At 40.2% G+C, this 18,185-nt stretch overlaps 1 protein-coding gene across 1 annotated transcript in view; it reads right to left on the bottom strand.

Annotated features, from left to right (window-relative positions):
• The window catches only part of LOC143370478 (zwei Ig domain protein zig-8), a 348,169-nt gene extending 333,270 nt beyond the window's left edge, over positions 1–14,899 (bottom strand). Inside the window, exons 1-2 of the mRNA XM_076815644.1 lie at positions 14,564–14,899; positions 8,322–8,826 (exon numbers count right to left, since the gene is read on the bottom strand). The gene's annotated coding sequence lies outside the window, so the exon portion shown is untranslated. The remainder of the gene's footprint in view (positions 1–8,321; positions 8,827–14,563) is intronic.
• Between the last annotated feature and the right edge of the window lie 3,286 nt (positions 14,900–18,185).

Raw genomic sequence — 18,185 nt, 5'->3', positions numbered from 1 at the left:
CCGTAAAGGTTGAAGGTGTTTGGTGACATGTTATCCAAAAAATGTTGCACACACTTCTTTCTCACTTTATTGGAACGACACTTAAATTTGTATCGCTCATCGAACACTTCACACTTTTCACACATCTGCAGCATGCGCAGAATATCACCAGAGTGGTTTTCTAGTCATTTTTCACTAATTACCGGAATGATATCGCACAACGGAAAATAATATAATCTCACAGTTACTTCACAAACCGTAAATGAATCCACGGTCTCGCAAGAGTCGCGTCCGAACTCTGTAGACCGACTGACTTTCGTGCGTCGTTGGAAGGAATTCGAGGGTATCGCAGACATCTGTTTACGTTTCGGCACGTTCGATGACGACACGCAGCGTTGATACCCTAAAGGGTAGCAGCGCCGAGTGCCACTGCCGAAACGTAAACAGATGTCTGCGATACACTCGAATTCTTTCCAACGACGCACTTCTTGGCTATCTTTATTAATAATTCGATTCTGGAGGGTGGGCATACGAAATTAATGCATGGGCAAATCTCTTTTACATCTAAACTAATGAACTGCATCGTTGAAAGAACGATTTCGATAATATTTTCCAGAAAAATCGAACTTTAACGCGATCGCTTCAACGGGTATCGCACTTCTTGGCTATCTTTATTAATAATTCGATTCTGGAGGGTGGGCATACGAAATTAATGCATGGGCAAATCTCTTTTACATCTAAACTAATGAACTGCATCGTTGAAAGAACGATTTCGATAATATTTTCCAGAAAAATCGAACTTTAACGCGATCGCTTCAACGGGTATCGCACTTCTTGGCTATCTTTATTAATAATTCGATTCTGGAGGGTGGGCATACGAAATTAATGCATGGGCAAATCTCTTCTACACCTAAACTAACGGACTGCATCGTTGAAAGACCGATTTTGATAATATTTTCTAGAAAAATCGAACTTTAACGCGATCGCTTCACCTGTACCCTTCTTTTCGAGGTTTTTATTTTTTATTTAAATTCTGGAGGGTGGGCAAATAAAATCTGAGAGTGGGCAAACGTGGCCAGGTCGGGTATATTCGTATCCTTCTTTTAAAAAATTGAAATGCATTCATCGTGGGTGATGAAGACAAATTTTTTATTTTGTTCATAACTTTTTTTGGAGGGTGGGCAAAAAAAAATTTTTTATGGGCAAACGTGGGCAAACGAAGGACAATCATTTCCCACCGAGAAATCATTAAAATGTTTTCATGGGGGTGCTGATGAAAATTTTTTTTTGCCATAATTTTTTTTTGAAGGGTGGGCAAACGAAAATTTTTTATGGACAAACGTGGGCACACGATGAACAAACGAATGCCGTTGAGTTTTTTTTAAAAAATCGAATTTGGGGGTGCTATCTTCACAGACCTATTTGCGGCGGGGCAAGTTTTTACGGTAACAACGTGCCCCAAGTCACGGTAACAACTAGCCCCTACCGACACATGTAGCAATTTCAAAGACTATTCTGCTTATACATGTATTCAAACGATAAACACTATTACACCATGTTCTTAAATGTCATTTGATCGATAAAAACGATTCAATCTATAATATCGACGTTAAATAATTGAAATAGACCAAAAAGTAATGATAGAAAATTTTTTACTTATCTGGTACGCGACTAATAGGTCCTTGCTTACAACCACACAATTCGCTGTCGCGGACGCTATTAAAGTGGGCGACAGAGTGGCGTGATCAACTCACACGGAAAAAATAATTTAAAGTACAACGCTCTTTTTATTTTGAAGATAGAGCCGTCGGAACAACTTACCCCCGGAACTTTTAGCCCCGGTCTCCCCTATGATATATGTATGCGTATATAGGTACCAAATTTCATGAACAAAGAGCTAAAAAGGTGCACAAGCAAAATTTTAACTCCTGGATTAAACAGACGCCCGCCTTAAGGCAGGCGTATGCACCAGAGGGTTAAGTTGAATTTTCAGTCGGAAAAAAACAAATTTGGAATACTTGTTTTCAGTAGCCTGATTCGTCTACGTCAGTGTGGAAACGTTTCTTGCACGTTCCCAAAGTTTATAGGAGGAGTGAAAATGCTTTCGTGCTTACTGCCGAAATGTCTAACAACAGGGAAGGAATAGGAGCAGCATAAGGAAGCAACCTAATGCCAAAAGGCGCTTACTAGCGGAGTACTCTAATATTCAGTGTATTAGACGTCACCGAGTTTCGGGAGAAAACCAATGGGCACAGAGCTTTCAGAGTAACCTTATCGCGAGTAGCTAGAAACGATAGCAGTTCCATTAAGTAGACCTTCCTTCCTACTCCACTTTCAAACCACTGCGTTCGCTTACATACAGATGCACCAGAATCCCTCCAGCGGCGCATCTATCGTGCAACGTGAGTTGCACGAGCCGCGCTCACGAATGCACAATGTCTGCACGCTATCTAAAATAGCAATACCATCAAAACGCGAAGCACAGCGGACGACGACGACGTAAGAAATCTCGGGAAATTACGTCGCGTTTAGAGCTTGCCTCGAATAGCGCAATCACAAATATATTTTCGAACCCAATGAGCGCTGAAGTTATTCGCGAAACAAATATATAATATAATAAAACATAACATATAATATATGGAGGTAGCTTGAGAAGTGAATTCAGCAAATAACAATAATGCATACAGTGGCGGACGAAAGAAAGTTTACAACTTTTAAAATCGCATAACTTTTTTAGAATTCGTCCAAACGACGTGAGCTTTTTTCTGAGAAGTTGGAGGGATTAGTTTGCTAAGTGACGTGTTTCGTCGTTTCGGAAAAAATGCAATTGGTCGGAATAGCAAAAAAATAGTAAAGGTCGTTTTTAAACCTTTTTTTGTGAGCCTGTAATGGAAATTCAAAAAACCCGGTTGTAGATTGAAGTAAGTTGTATACATACCTAAAATTTCATCAAAAATCGCTTAAAGGTCGCAAGATAAGGTCGAAAATCGCTGATTACGGGAATTTTTTAATTTTCATTACAGGCTCACACAAAAAGTTTAAAAAACATTTAGTATTTGTTTTTTTTTTTTGCTATTCCGACGAATTGCATTTTCTTCAAAATGACGGAATACTAACTTAGTACACTAATCCTTCTAGCTTCTAAAAAAAACCCATGTCGTTTGGACCAATTCTAAAAAAGTTATGCGATTTTATAAGTTGTAAACTTTTTTTTGTCCGCCACTGTACTTCGTTAGATGTTCAACCTGCACGTTCTACTTTCTTAATTACACCATTACCCTTGTATGTTACTGATTCTCGTTAGAAAGTGAATTATACAAGGTGCCAGCAGAATTCGACTAAGCTTTTTCCGCGCGAGAGTCCATTTTTTGGGGGAAAAACCATTTTGTAATTTCGTCGAGTGCGCGTGCACGTCCCATGCCACTGCTTTGTTGACTACGACAGGTGCACTTCTACTCGTGCTTGTGTAAAATCCACAGGCATAGGTGCGCAGAGTTATAAAATGAAATTGCTCGAGAAAATTAAACACATTCTCGAGCAACTATTTAATCTGTTTATTTTAGAAATTCAGGAATTACTGAAAATATTGACATCATCATTCTTCTAATGATTGCTTTATGAATTGTTGATAACAGAATTGAACGTGATTAGACACGATTTAGACTATTTGTGGTATAAACTAAGAACTTTACGTTGCCACATCAATAAAGATCAAACTGTGTAAAGCTTGGAGATCTCATAGGCCAACACCCGATTCCACCAGTCATGCTTTTGATTTAATAAACTCCACACCTCCCTATTAAAATGTGGTGGTGCACCATCCTGCTAAAAGACTAGGTTTCTCCTGCTGGATAATTTCGATAATATATCTTGACTCAAACTGACAACTGTATGGCAATGGGGCAGACGAAGCGCCAGCATGTTCGAAAACACAAGCGTAAGTAGAGTGTACCCGTCAATAGCCAGACGAGCCAGACCGCGGTAAGCGTAGGTACTTCTACGCGAGCTCGTTTCAAAGTCGTTTCTTACGGAAAACCAAGCTGCGCGTAAACAAATTTATTGTATAACATCGATTTATTTTTACACGTGAAATCAACCTGTCCTCAATTACCGTGCCGTGAATTTTTCCACAATATTCTGTGAAGCATTTTAGCTCGCTCCTCTGTAAAGCATTGAACGTATCTAAAAGTGTACTTCTACGAAAATTGACCAACGACCTGTAAAATGTCGAAACGGATTGGCATTTGAGGGAAAGTTTATTTAAGACTGTTATTATTTTTGCATATTATTTTCGCTTATGAAGCTGTGCTCGCATTCTATGGAACAGTCTGCGAAAAGCAATGTTGAAGCAGACTTGATTAATTGGATCGCTTCCCCAAATAAATTGAAAGGTTGAAGAGAAAAACTATCAGAATTCAGTTAAATCTAGTTCTCGAGAAGCTGGGGCAGAAAACTTTTAAGTAGCGTGAGATCTGGAGTTTGTTTAGTTTATTTTTCTAGCTACTATTGTCATGGCTTATGATCGAGAATACAAGTAATACTGCTTTAAATTTTTATCCGTCGTTGTCTACATTAAATACTTTTTACCTCAAATTAAGGAAACTTTTTTAGAAAGTAAGCGATGGCAGAAAAATCGGTTTTATGACTTTATTAAATTAGTCCTCAACCACAGTCCCCTTTTCCACCATGATGGACACTAATAATTTTTCGAGGTATGCTCGTAGACATTGATTACTCTAGCTTTAAGTCCCATTTTTCCTGCGATCGATTTCTTCCACTCGAATCTTCTAAAATATCAATTCATCAAAGCATCCACAAAATCGAAGGGTAAGAATTAACCTAACCAAAAGTGGACTCTCGTCGTTTTACCCTCCAACCCTTAAATTTTAAATATCATTAAATAATTGCTAGGAAGAGTATGATATAAACACTTGAACTAAACCTCCTCCAAATTCAGATATTTTCAGATCAAAAGTGACCAGAATTATATCAATCTGTATTTCAATAACTTAAAATAAACATCTTAAGTGCCTATGGAACAGTTTCTAATATGTTTCCTATCTTCAATATAGTCAACGAAATAATCCTAAAATATAATAAATGCAACTACAATAAAAAATAAATAAAATATACTAAAGTTCAAAACTCCAGATCGCGTTTAAAATTTTATACTTCGCCATGATCCCTCAGACCAATATAAACACTCTGCACTATGCCTGTCAACTCTGAAATTTAACGCACTTGCTAACGAGTTTAGCTACCAGGTTGATCTGTTCCCGAGATTTGTTTCATCGTCGAAATATGCGTACCATAAACTTACGAAAGTAATCACCACATTGAATACAATTATGTCCGTGGAACTGCGAAACTAATGCGAAAACTCATAATTCCACTGTACCTGCAGCAGAGGATCTCTATTCCCTCGACTATCGTCATAAATTCTTCGCAGTGCTACCGATAATGATTCGCTGCCCCCAGAACAATATACCTGCATATTGTTTCCAACGCTGCAAAACTTCGCCAAGCCAGCTCCTCACAATAAATTATGGTTAATCAACTGCAAAACGGTATAGATCCGCGCGCTCCGCGCAACGATACGCGGCTGCAGCGCCGTAAATCGCGATCCAACCGACGCATAATACGTAGGTGTTTTTGTTTGGGATCGAACAACCGAATAAATCGCCGTCAACGTTAACGCGAGCGTTTATGTTAATTGCAGTGCTTCATCGGCGACAGGAATTACGGGGACACGCCAGCGCACCTGTGCCCGTAATCGGCAGCGGAACGTGCAACGCAAAAGGAACCTCATCGAAGAACGACAAGCCGCCCCCATTAGGGATAATTTATCACTTAAAAGTGGCTTGTTTTTGTCCGGCATCCTCGGTAACTTGCGACCAGCTTGGAATTAACTTTCTTATGCAAAGACCTCTTGACCCGTTTTCATGTAATGCATTATGGCGTCTCCAAAAGCCAGGCAAAGCTGTTTTCCCCCGCGTCGCGTGTACCAGCCGCCTCTGCGCTCGAGTATTCTTGGTGTTTCTTGGTCTTTGCGTTAACCGGCACCAATTACCACAATTCATCGTTAGGCGGGGATTTTTCAACAGATTTCTACGTGGCTTTAAAGGGACCGATAACCCAGTAATTAGCAAACAGGACGCATTAACCCTTTTAAGGGCGAATTGCGGTGTGATTTGATACATTATACAAACGGGAGTTCGGAAGGTGATCACTAGGGTGGACCTTATTTTTCGACCATCAGATTTTGTTGGTCTCACCCCCCAGAAATGTGACACTTGTTGGGGAGATGATCTGGGGAAAAATTTCAGCCCGATTGGACCGCGGGAAAACGAAGCGCCACGAATTTGAAAATTTTTAACTTTTTAAACCTTGACATAATTTCACATCCACAAAGTTTAGAAAGTTCAAAATTTTCAAATTCGTGGCGCTTCGTTTTCCCGTGGTCCAATCGGGCTGAAATTGTTTCCAGATCATTTTCCCAACAAGTGTCACATTTCTGGGGGGGCCAACATAAATTTCGCAAAAGAATTTTCGTCAAGAGTAGCTAAGGTCCACAATCGAGAATTAGAATTTTCCGAGTTAGGTACTAGAAATCGACGAAGTGTTTGAAAAAAAATGCGAGCTGCTTGAGAAACTGAAATGCTCGAACCCTTCGAATACATTCGAACAGATCTCGAAATATTCGAATTCGGTACTCGAGTTACTCGAGTATTTATATATTTACTATCAAATACCAGTTTAATTTTAAGGAAGAAATATGTAAGATGCTTGTAACTCGAAGTAATTCGCGTAATTCGAAAAATTTCGAGCTGAAAATTGATCTCGAAGCAACTCGATGTCTTACGAAGGCTCGAGTACCTATTCGAGCCGTTTGAGTTCTTTTTCAAGTAGCTCGTATTTTCTCAAACAGTTCGTCCATTTCAAGCATCTCGGAAAATTCAAACGCTCGACTCGGCTCGCCCGACCGATCATTATTCGGCTCGAATTTCGAGTTCTCGTACACCCCTGGTCTACAGAACTGTAATCTGGCACGCAGTACCCTGCTTGTTACACTTGCGATCATTTGCGTCGCGTTGCATTCAACGTTTGACTTTCCTTAAAACCGAAGTCTACGTATTCTTCGTGTGATTGATAGTTAGTTGGCAAATGTTTAATATTATTTTTAATGGCAGGTATGGAGATATTAGACGAGCTGACACCTATTAGAATGGACTCCTGTTAGTTCCCGTTGGATGTTTCGATAGATACCTACAAAGCAGCGTACAACTAAAAAAATCTAGCGTTATCGAGCATTGTCCATCAAAGCTGACGTATAAAATCGATTCAGAAAGAAGCGTCCGACATTTTATTAACACCCTCCGCTAAGGTATTTTTGTACACCACGTTATTGGCATCACGGGCGGATCTAGGGTGGCGCAAGCAGGGAAACTGCCCGGAGCGGCAAAATTGGTTAATCGGTCATTTATGAATAGTACATTTCTTATAAAACAAAAGGCTTCTCTTATTCAACAAATACCTGCAAAGAATTTCACTCACTGTCGAAATGACATTTTAAAATTTACCCACTGCTAGCATATAAGTAAATAAGAACACGAGAATACTCTCAAAATGTTAATATTAAGCAACTCTGTCGCAGGTGTCACCTACCAAGGTATCTAAGAGGCCAATTAAATTCACGCAGAATAATCAAAACTTAATAATAAAAAAATAAAACAGTCCTCTAAAAATAGTGAAATGATAAATAATAATATTTGAATAATGTGTTCACACTAGAACTTTCCATGATATATATTTTTATCGATTTATAATTAATCTATAGGTATTCAAAAAATGTAACACATTCTATACGTTCGGTTAGATATTTGTCATCGACAAGTATTAATGAATTAATATCGTTGTTGTTGACAAATTCTCCGTTCCGTCGTGGATAAAAATGATAAGAAAGGGCCGCTATTACCCCCGGCGATATTAAATTACGCCTATATTGTCAGTCATAATGGAACGTGTAAAGACAAAATTCAAAACTCAAATAAACACAAAGCTCCTCAAAAGCAAGTTAGCCTGCGTTATCAATGGCAACGATGTGGCTGGCGCCAATTAAGACGGATTTTCAATAATACCTTATCGTTATAAGCGTCGTGGATGGCAGATACATACGTACGAAACAAGAGTAAAGCACGATTACAGCTTTAACGCGACATTATCGGGAAATATATAAATTAGCATTATCGAGCCGCGGAAGAGGCATTAATATCGTTCGCCGCACATATGTACCAGGGTACATTAATTCATCGTCCTCTATCATCGCTATTCATGTATCTCACCTTTTTGTACCGCTGTTGGTTCTCTCTGTCCCTTTCGCCGTTCCTTCCACTCGCCGCGCCTCTCCGTTCCTTTCCCGCAGCTCCTCGCCGCGAAAGGACGATCCAATCGTCTCCGGAAGGGATTACACACTGGCTCCCCTCACTGATAGCCCATATCCGCGCGAAAAGTTCTCTTCAAGGGAGCACACGCTCTCGTAACCACCGCCGCTTACGGTCTTCCTCATTTTCCTTCGCCGTCAAGTTTACCAGTGTCCGCATGGTATCCGCGCATCCCTGCTCCCTCAGCTTCGGCCCGTTCGGCCGCGCGATCGAGGGGTCGCCCAGCCGTTGACGCGAATGGCCCAAATGCTTTCTAGACACTGCACGCCGGCCCGCCTAGCAATCGCTGCGACGAATTTCGAGGGCTCGGTAGGACGAGGAGCGTCCACTCGCGTCGCGCGTCTCCTAACGACGCCGGCGTTAACTGCGCCTCGTTAAGCCCGGCACGATGACGCGATGACGACACCTGGAAACATCACGTTCTGAAGCACTCGGACACGCTTGAGCGGGAGTAATCGCGGCGGCCGCGATTGGATTTGTTAACCGACCCGACAACTCGCAGTCTCGCGCGTGTCAATCAGCGGGGAGCGATCTCTCGAGCGTCGGCGAGGCCCGGGCATCGACGGCCACCCCCTGCGGGGCAGCTACAACGGACGGTTTATCGCGGGACAAGCAAACGAACGGATGCCGCGGGGAGATTCGCCGAAGGGTGTAAAACTGTCAGGCGCTTCGACTATGTATGCACGTTTGCTCGAGTTTCTTACAATAAATACATGATGGAGCGAAAGAAATTGCTCGCCTGCCGTTTAGGAAGTAGGATAGCAACCTGAGTCGGAATAGCAGTTCACCCAAGGAGGTTCCAGGAGGTGTTTGTCTTCAACTGCTGTGAGAGGAAGCGAACGTCCTCCCCTTGGGGCACGTAGGGATCGTGGATTCGAAGAACACTGTGATTTGTTTTAAGAGGGAATCCTATTTTGCGGGCTAAAAACATAGCAAAATTTCGGGATTTTTTGCAAGAAATTAGAGATTCGATTGACCACAATTCTGATAAGGTATCGTTTTTGTTGCATAAGAAAATTGGCCAGTTTTGATGAAGGGGCGAATAGCAAAAATTAAGGTTTGATTTGTAAGGGATTATCACTCTTGTCAATAATTTTTTTTTTATTCTGATTCGACAAACCGAAGCTACATATGTGTAAAGTAAAACTCCGTTTCGTTTCTCTGCTCCAGATTACCTGGAAGGTAAATATTGTGCACACCAGCATATTTCAGGCGACGAACTTTGCGCGGCATAACTGATGTTTTTGTGATTAAAAATTAATAATAAAAAAACTGCAACTTCTTCAAAGATGCATAAAAACGTGGTATAAATTTCAGACCAATCGGATCGCTAGTTTTTTTTTAAAAAATCCCAATTTTGTTATGTTTTTAGCCCAAAAATAGAGTTTCTCTTTAAGGGGGTACACAAGTATTTCGGGGTCAAACAATCGAAAATTTTTCGATTGGTTATAGTAGCCACGAGTCTTAGAAGTATTTTAAAATAGATTTCATTGAAAAACTCGAAGAATTGTGAGAGTTACAGCGTGAAAAGTAACGGACGGGCCAATGCAAGTAAACGCGCCGCGGCGGGCTTTAAAGCCGTTTTTCTCAGAACTATGTTTCTCAAGACGGTGAACATCGTAACTCGAGAACGGATCGATATTTTTTGTTGAAATTTCAACTGAACCTACAAAACACTTTTCTCCACGATGTGAAACTCGCCCAATAGGATCGCATAAATTTAACAACATTTAAGACAACATTTATCACAGGATTACTTCAGTAAAATCCTCCAAAGTTGATATTTGTTGTATAACTCCGTGAATTTTTATTAAAATTTTTCAACCGAGTTCCACATTGTGGAGAAGAGTGTTTTGTAGGTTCAATTAAAATTTCAACCAAAAATATTAATCCGTACTCGAATTATGATGTTCATCGTTTTAACGCGTGCGTCACGCAGCGCCCAGTTTGACGCTTTGTAGTTCCTTTAATTTTTAATATTTTTCAGGTTTCCTGGTCTTAAAATGCGTGTTATATCCACAATAAAGTATTGCGAAACGTGCAAATGGTATGAATTATTAGTCATCCTACAATCCAACCCGAAAGGAACCGTTCATTTTAGCCGCTTAATACCCGTGTACCCCCTTAAAAGAGGGTTTTATGCTTGTTAGCATTGTCTAATAGCCTCATTTGTGACAAATCAGCCGTGGCGGATGAAAACCAGAAGCGATTGGGGCTACGCTGTCGAAGAAGACCAACGTTCTCTCATCGACCTGACATCGCATCGATACAGGAAACACGAAAGAGAAACCACGCACGTGAGTAAAAAAAAAAACTGTTCGCAATTTCCTGAAACTTGGAGAACACTCCCCGTACGTCGCGCGTTAGCTGCGGATACATCGGAGCCTTGAAACGCCGCGGGATTACGGGGAATCTTCCACGGATCATATAAATTTCACGAAACCCCGACGGTTTCGTTGGCGGATTACAAGTAGCACACGTGTCAACGCGATCTTGAGCACTGGAAACGATATTGCGTCGCGAATAGACGGAATATCATGGGATTAAAGCACGCGGGGTTGATATAAACGGGAGAAACGGAATCTTGACCCGCGTTCTTAGATCCTCGCGCACTCATGGATTAAGAAAATATCGCATTAAGGGGTCACTCTAGTTTGACGCTCTGAAAATAAGGCACATTTTGGGGAATTTTTTAAACGAAAAGTATTGAGTATTATAACTCCAAACTCCGCGCGTCTAGTAATTGACATTCGAAGAGTGTGCTCAATTTTTTTTATGCAATAATAATAATTTTGTTGGAAGTTATGGTGGTAGCAGTAAAAGGGGTTTGAAAGATAAGTTGTAGGCATCTAAAACAAAACTAAGAATTTCTTTTTCGCTAAATAGAAGTATTCGTTTGAAATTTTGTGTGTTTACAACATTCGCTATAACTTTGAACAAAATTATTATTAGTACATAAAAAAAATTTGAAAACATTCTTCGAATGGCGATTAATAAACGTACAAAGATTAGAATTACAATACTCGATACTTTTCTTTTAAAAAATGTGCCTTATTTTCAGAGCGTCGAACTAGGGAGAGCATTTAACACGCGCGCAACCGTACTTCGCGTATGTATATAATGACGATCCACATAAACGATAGAAGCCTCGGTTGCCAGTACCATGCAGCCTAGAAAACGGCACAATAGAGAACAATTCCAGGAGACTGGTCGCGACAAATTCGCGAAACAGAACAAATGGTTTATTTGTATGAATTATACAAGTACTAGCACGCTTGGCTGTTATACAATCCGTGCATGTTTTTTGTTCAGAGATCGCCTCATGGTCTACAATTAAAATTAGCTGAGGTATAGATCAACGTCACATATGTGTACTGTGTTTCAGCTCATTTACGAGACTATATCGATTGCTTTAACGCATTTTAATTGCACGTACAGTTGCTCAGAAAGTTCACGAGAGGCTGCCAAATTCGTTCGACCACATTATGACTGCACTCTTATTTTATATATTAAACTTGTGTACAAAATTATTATTATTATTATTTCGACTTCATTACTCATTGACAGAAAGTATAGCGCATAAGAAAAAAGTAGGAGAAACTTAGGATGCGAGTAAAGGCGAGGCCGCAGTTTAAAAAACTGTTAATAAGCCTAAACATAACAATAAGCCTAACCATAAAATGATGAGCATCAAGAAGCAGAAGCAATGTAATGGCTTGCGCAATTAGTTATTCTTCATCATGTATGCGAACGTAGGTGAGTGTAGGTGAGTCAATGGTCCCTTAAACGTATGCAAAGAAGGACACAAATATTTATATGTCTGAGCAATATTTAGGTCGATGCAAAAGTTCGTTCGCTCACTGTCACGTAATGTTAGGTGTACGGAAATGTCTTTTTTCACTACATCTACTTGTACTTGTGCCAAAGAAGTGGCAGAAGGTCATACAGTGGGAGGCAAAAGTATTCGAACACCCTTTAAAACAGAATAAGTTTTTTTAAAATTGGTCCAAACCACTTGAAGTTTTTTGAGAAGCTAGAAGGTTTGGTTTACTTACAACAAGTGTTTCGTCGTCTTGGAAAAAATTGCAATTGGTCGAGATAGCGAAGATAATAGTGAGGGGCGTCGCGTACACGCTCTCACATTTATATTTATAACTTGTTTTCCTATAAATATATTTAAAATTTTCTTTTTGCGGATTAAAGTCAACGGAAATGAAGCTTAAAAATTAAAACAAAAATTATCTCTACATTCATTTATTACTTCAGAATATGCGTTCGAAGAAGCGCCTGATTTTGAGCTGCTGAGGGTAACCTACCCCCTTAAAGAAACATGTAACATATTTTTACTTTTAATAAAGACTTCAGTTCAATAAAACCAACCGAACCTTCCCATCGACCTAATTATTAATGCTGTTGAAATAATAAGTATATTAATGAAATGCAAAATGTTTTTATTTTCGTCAACACAGTTTGAATAAACGCGGAGGAACGGTCGCAGGCATACAAGCTGTGTTCAATTTAAACGTCAAAACACGGGAAGAGTTGCGCAGCAGTTAACGCGTTGAAAACATACACTACATTGAATAAAACTATCAAAATTTGTCGCGGTACGTGGCAGGTTGTTTTCCAAAGCGCACAGTGGCAGCGAACGTGTTAAATGCACGTTTAATCTTGAGTGACTAAACAATAGGTGATACCATTCATATCTCTGAAACTGCGCTGATTGTAAGTCTGTAAATTAAACGGCAATTCCGTTATCATTACGGAGGAATGAAAATTTTAAGCGACTATTGCGAAGTTTGAAAATCATTCATCTTTCAATAAACGAACACTGAATAGTAACGAATGAACATCATTATAAAATTTCTATACAGCGCGATTAATTCCACGTGTTTGCAAAGTTGGTTGGATACGAAGCAAGTTATTAAAAGAAATCTCTAATTAATTAGTCGCTTGCTTTAATAACTAATTTTGCTCGTTTTAATAAAAAATGTTCATTCACTCGCACGCATTCATCCAGCCTCTATCGCTTCGAAGAGAAATTGCGTATTCATAAAACGCAATTTTGAGAAATACGTTCAGCTCGTTAGCGTGTACATACATAGAGGAAGTCTACTACAGGCGAACACCTTTATTACACTGTTATTAGTGAATGAATTACGTAATACTAAGAGCAACCCTCACCTCAAATCAAGCTAGCAATTTAGAGGACTAGCAATTTCCAAATAAGAGACGCATCCACCCCTGTTTCTTTTCCTCGTAAACAAAATTCCGTAATAAAATCATATTTCAAAAATATTCAACGGCATCAAAGAAACACTTATTTATTTTCATTAATAAATCTTCCCACGAAAACGATATCCAAAACAAATATTATCGCCCGCCCCATGCGATATTCCACAGCAATCAATTTACGGGTTCGAAAATCCGAGGAAAAAAGAGCAGAAATCGCCGAAGTCAGCGAAGCGTTAATTAAATTGCGGCGATAGCTCCGATAAGCTTCGAGCGGATGACGTTCTCTTGACAGTTTTGCCCCGAAGAAAGCAACGAATAAAAAGGGCGGACCACGCCGTTGGGGGCGGTTGCCGGGGTGGACGAGAGTACGTATTCGGTGCAGCGTATCCCCTTTTAATCATGAACCGGCGTTAGCGGATAAAGCAACGTGTAATTTGTCGCGATTGGTATTGTTTCGTATTTCCCGGCTTTTTCTGGCTTTCTCCACCCCTTCGTCCCCCGTTTCCCCCCGTCACCCTGGCACGTTTTTTTTTTATTCCACCCCCTCCGTTCTGCCTCCTTATTCTCTCCCATGTACCGTGAAACGCTCGAATCAGATAACGCTCCGGAGGCGGACTGGGTGTGCCCCAGTTTTAGCGGTCACCTGCAGTGACTTTATAATCACCTACAACAACGCGGGCATCGCCTAGCCGTCTCGCCAGCTCGCGACGATAATCGGCGGCGAGAACCAAGAGAGATTGCGGCGATCGGAGGCAGATGGGGGATTTATAGCTGAAACCCTCGGAGCCACGCAGGCTCTGAGCACGATCGAAGCTTCCCGTTCACTTCCAGCTTGCTGTTCGATCATCGAATTTCAATTGAATCGCCGAGGTATTTTCTTAAGCAAAAGAGACAGTCGATTGACGCACCTTTACACTCAGACGCGTGCGGGTTCCCGCTGCGAGATCGGCTCGGTAGAACCGTTTAAGCAACACCGAGGCACGTAAACAAGAACTACGCTCGTTGCTGGTCACTAATACTCCCGGTTAGCTCCACCGAGATGCTCAGCCTGTTACGAGCCGCAGATCCTCGCGGAGGATCGAGCCGCGATCGATGTGTTTTATTGCTCGCGCACGATCGACACTTCTCTAGCGGCTCATCACATGTCGTCGCTGGAAGCACATCGGACGCTCGCTTGTTCCTCGATGAATCACTGCTCCCGGCACTCTGCCCCGGACTTCCCGCGCGACGATCGATCCGCCGGCACTCGATCTTCTTCACTGAATTTTGCTCTGCTTCGTCGCGATCGAAAGGGTCGGAGGCTCTTCGAACGGAGCGACGCGCGCGGTCTCGCGTCCCGCCGCCGTGAACCCGCGAGGGAACGGACCAGCCGACGCGATAGGTGAAAGAAACGAACAGCCGATCGAGGCAGGATCGAGGGCGCGAACGCGGTACACTTCCACTCCGGCCTGGCTGGCGAGAGGAGGGAAGCTTTACGGAGGAACGACTCGCCCACCGGCTGCTCGGTAGGACTTCACCTACGGACTGCCGGGCGCCGCGGCAAAACCTACGGCGCAGCACGCCGACGCATCTACCCCCTTAGAACCCCTTGGCCCCTTGGTCGCAGCGATACCAACCAATACCGGCGGATCCCTCGCGCTCCACTCTTTCCAGCTTCCCTTTCGCGCCCCCGTGAAACGTGCAGCCGCAAACGGTACCCGATGCAGCCCTCGCGTCGATCAGAGCGACGATCCGTCTTTTGCGAACGCTACGAATCCCTATCTTCTATTGGCATCCCGCGCCTCGACGGTCCAGGGGACCTTAAGTCAAGGAGCCTCTATAACCACACGAGGATTTACCAAGAGCACACTGTTTAGTAATGATATTCCTAATATACTACGAGGAGCATTACAAAGCTTAAGGTCTCTATCCATCCATTTACGTTAGAACAGGGAATGTCGCAAAGTGTTGCCTAAGCTTTAATACTGTAGTCCACTAGGGCTGGGACTATTTGTCGAATTTTTCGGTATTCGAATATTTGAATACTTCGGTTGCTCAATTATTTGGCGAATATAATTCGAATGTCCAAGTATTCGAATATAATTCGAATGTCCAAGTATTCGAATACTATTCGAATATTTAAGTATTCGAATGCTATTCGAATACTATTCGAATATTTAAGTATTCGAATACTATTCGAATACTATTCAAATACTATTCGAATATTTAAGTATTCGAATGCTATTCGAATACTATTCGAATATTTAAGTATTCGAATACTGATGTATTCGAATAGTATAGTGTGAATTATAAATCAAGTTCTTTAGATTCATTTGTCAGGGTGAAATCTTGTAAGCTAATCTTGACCCACTTCACACCATACTATTCGAATACATCAGTATTCGAATACTTAAATATTCGAATAGCATTCGAATACTTAAATATTCGGGTAGCATTCGAATACTTAAATATTCGAATAGTATTCGAATACTTGGATATTCGAATAGTATTCGAATACTTAAATATTCGAATAGTATTCGAATACTTGGATATTCGAATTATATTCGAATACTTGGATATTCGAATTATATTCGAATACTTGGATATTCGAATTATATTCGAATACTTGGATATTCGAATTATATTCGAATACTTGGATATTCGAATTATATTCGCCAAATAATTGAGCAGCTGAAGTATTCGAATATTCGAATACCGAAAAATTCGACATCAGTATTCGAATAGTGGTGTATTCTATTCGTATATAACTATTCGAATACTGGTTCGATAACAAACATAATATTCGCATTTCCTTCAGTTACTGAATGGGGAATGGGCATCTCTCTACAAATTTTTCTCGCAGAGAAGATCTCCATTCCCTTATATAATTTCCTGTTTTACCTTGACGATAGAAGCTTACGCTTAAACGAAGAGTGGGGACATTCCGTGTTTGTTCCAATGCACAGGGGAGATTTCCTGTGTTTAAGCAGTACCTATACCAAATCTTTAACGTTATCTTACGCAGGTATTTGAACCAGAGATTGAAAAGGTTCCGAAAATAACGGTTTCAAACTGTTATATATCGGTTCTTACTGAAACAGTTACGAGAACGGAAATAATGTTACAACTGTTATTGGAATAACGATTCTGACCTAATATCGGATTCGGTTACGGTTCTAGTATCGGTTCTGATATCGGTTCTATTTCAGTTCTATACCGGTTACGGTTACAGTTATCATAGTATTCACTCTAATATCGGTTTTATTTCAATTCGACCTAATAATGGTTATAATAACCCTAACTCCTCGTCAAACCATTATTATGTAGAATCAAAATAGAACTGCTATAAAAATGAATGCTATTATAACCGTGACCGGTATAGAACTGAAATAGAACCGATAAGAACCTATATAGAACCGATATCAGAACCGATAAGAACCTATATAAAACCGATATTGGAACCGTAACCGAAACGGAAATAGTCAGAAATTTCGGTTCCTTATAACAATTATTCAGAATAACGGTACTGCATACCTGTTTCAAGAACCGAAACCGATATCGCAACTGTTTTCAGATCTTGATTTGAAACACTGGGATACTTTTTAAATGTAATTTCTATAGCAGACCCCTAACCCAATTGAATTCAATGGATAAATAACTATTAAAATTTAACTTGTTAAGAAATAGGACACCAATAAATCTACAAAAATACATTTAACAGTATCAAGATGACATTGGTAAGATTTATAAACATTAACTTGAAAAAAATTAACCTTATCACCCTCAAAACCCAACAATCACTAAAGAATTTATAATAACAAATTAATTTAAATTTAAAACAATTTTATCATCATACATATTATTGATCAGAAAGTAGATTCATTTACGAAGCAAATAATTGTTTCTATATATTTATAAACATTATTGCGCGCATAGTTAATAATTCAGTTTATTTTCTTTAAAAGGTAAAGTCACTTGTGCGGACAGAGACGGATTGAAAATAATGTCGAATGATTGTTCTCTATTAAAAGTTGGGATGAATAAGAGAGAAGGCGATATAAAGAGGAAAAGGCGAAATCGATGGTGAGCAAACGTCCAAAGTAAACGGAAAGCTTTCAATTCCTCTGATACCGCGAAAGAATACAAACAATCGATGATAATAATAACAAAAGCGATAATACGTTTTATCAATTCGACATACAGACGACATCCTCGTTCAATAAAAATCAATTTAGTCGCTGCATTTAATGAGCGCATAAAACCAGTAGGAAGAACTGTCCGACAAAGAATATCAGACATTTTTTATTTATAAACTGCAACATATGGGCTCCATGTTAGATTTTATATTATTTATAATCGTACGGTAAATCCATCGTTTTAATCGACCTAATAATGTACATCGCCATTCGTGAAAACAGTACGTACCCCCAAATATCTTCTTCGAATTTCAAAATGCAAACACATGTGTAGTGATGAATGTTTTTTGTTGACTTACAGTCATTTTCTTCAAAACCATCATTGCAATTATTATTTTCGTAATGGAATTGCATA

This window comes from Andrena cerasifolii, chromosome 6 (assembly GCF_050908995.1).
Source record: "Andrena cerasifolii isolate SP2316 chromosome 6, iyAndCera1_principal, whole genome shotgun sequence".
In the NCBI taxonomy this organism is placed as follows: Eukaryota; Metazoa; Arthropoda; class Insecta; order Hymenoptera; family Andrenidae; genus Andrena; species Andrena cerasifolii.
This window is presented reverse-complemented; position numbering and strand designations above follow the sequence as displayed.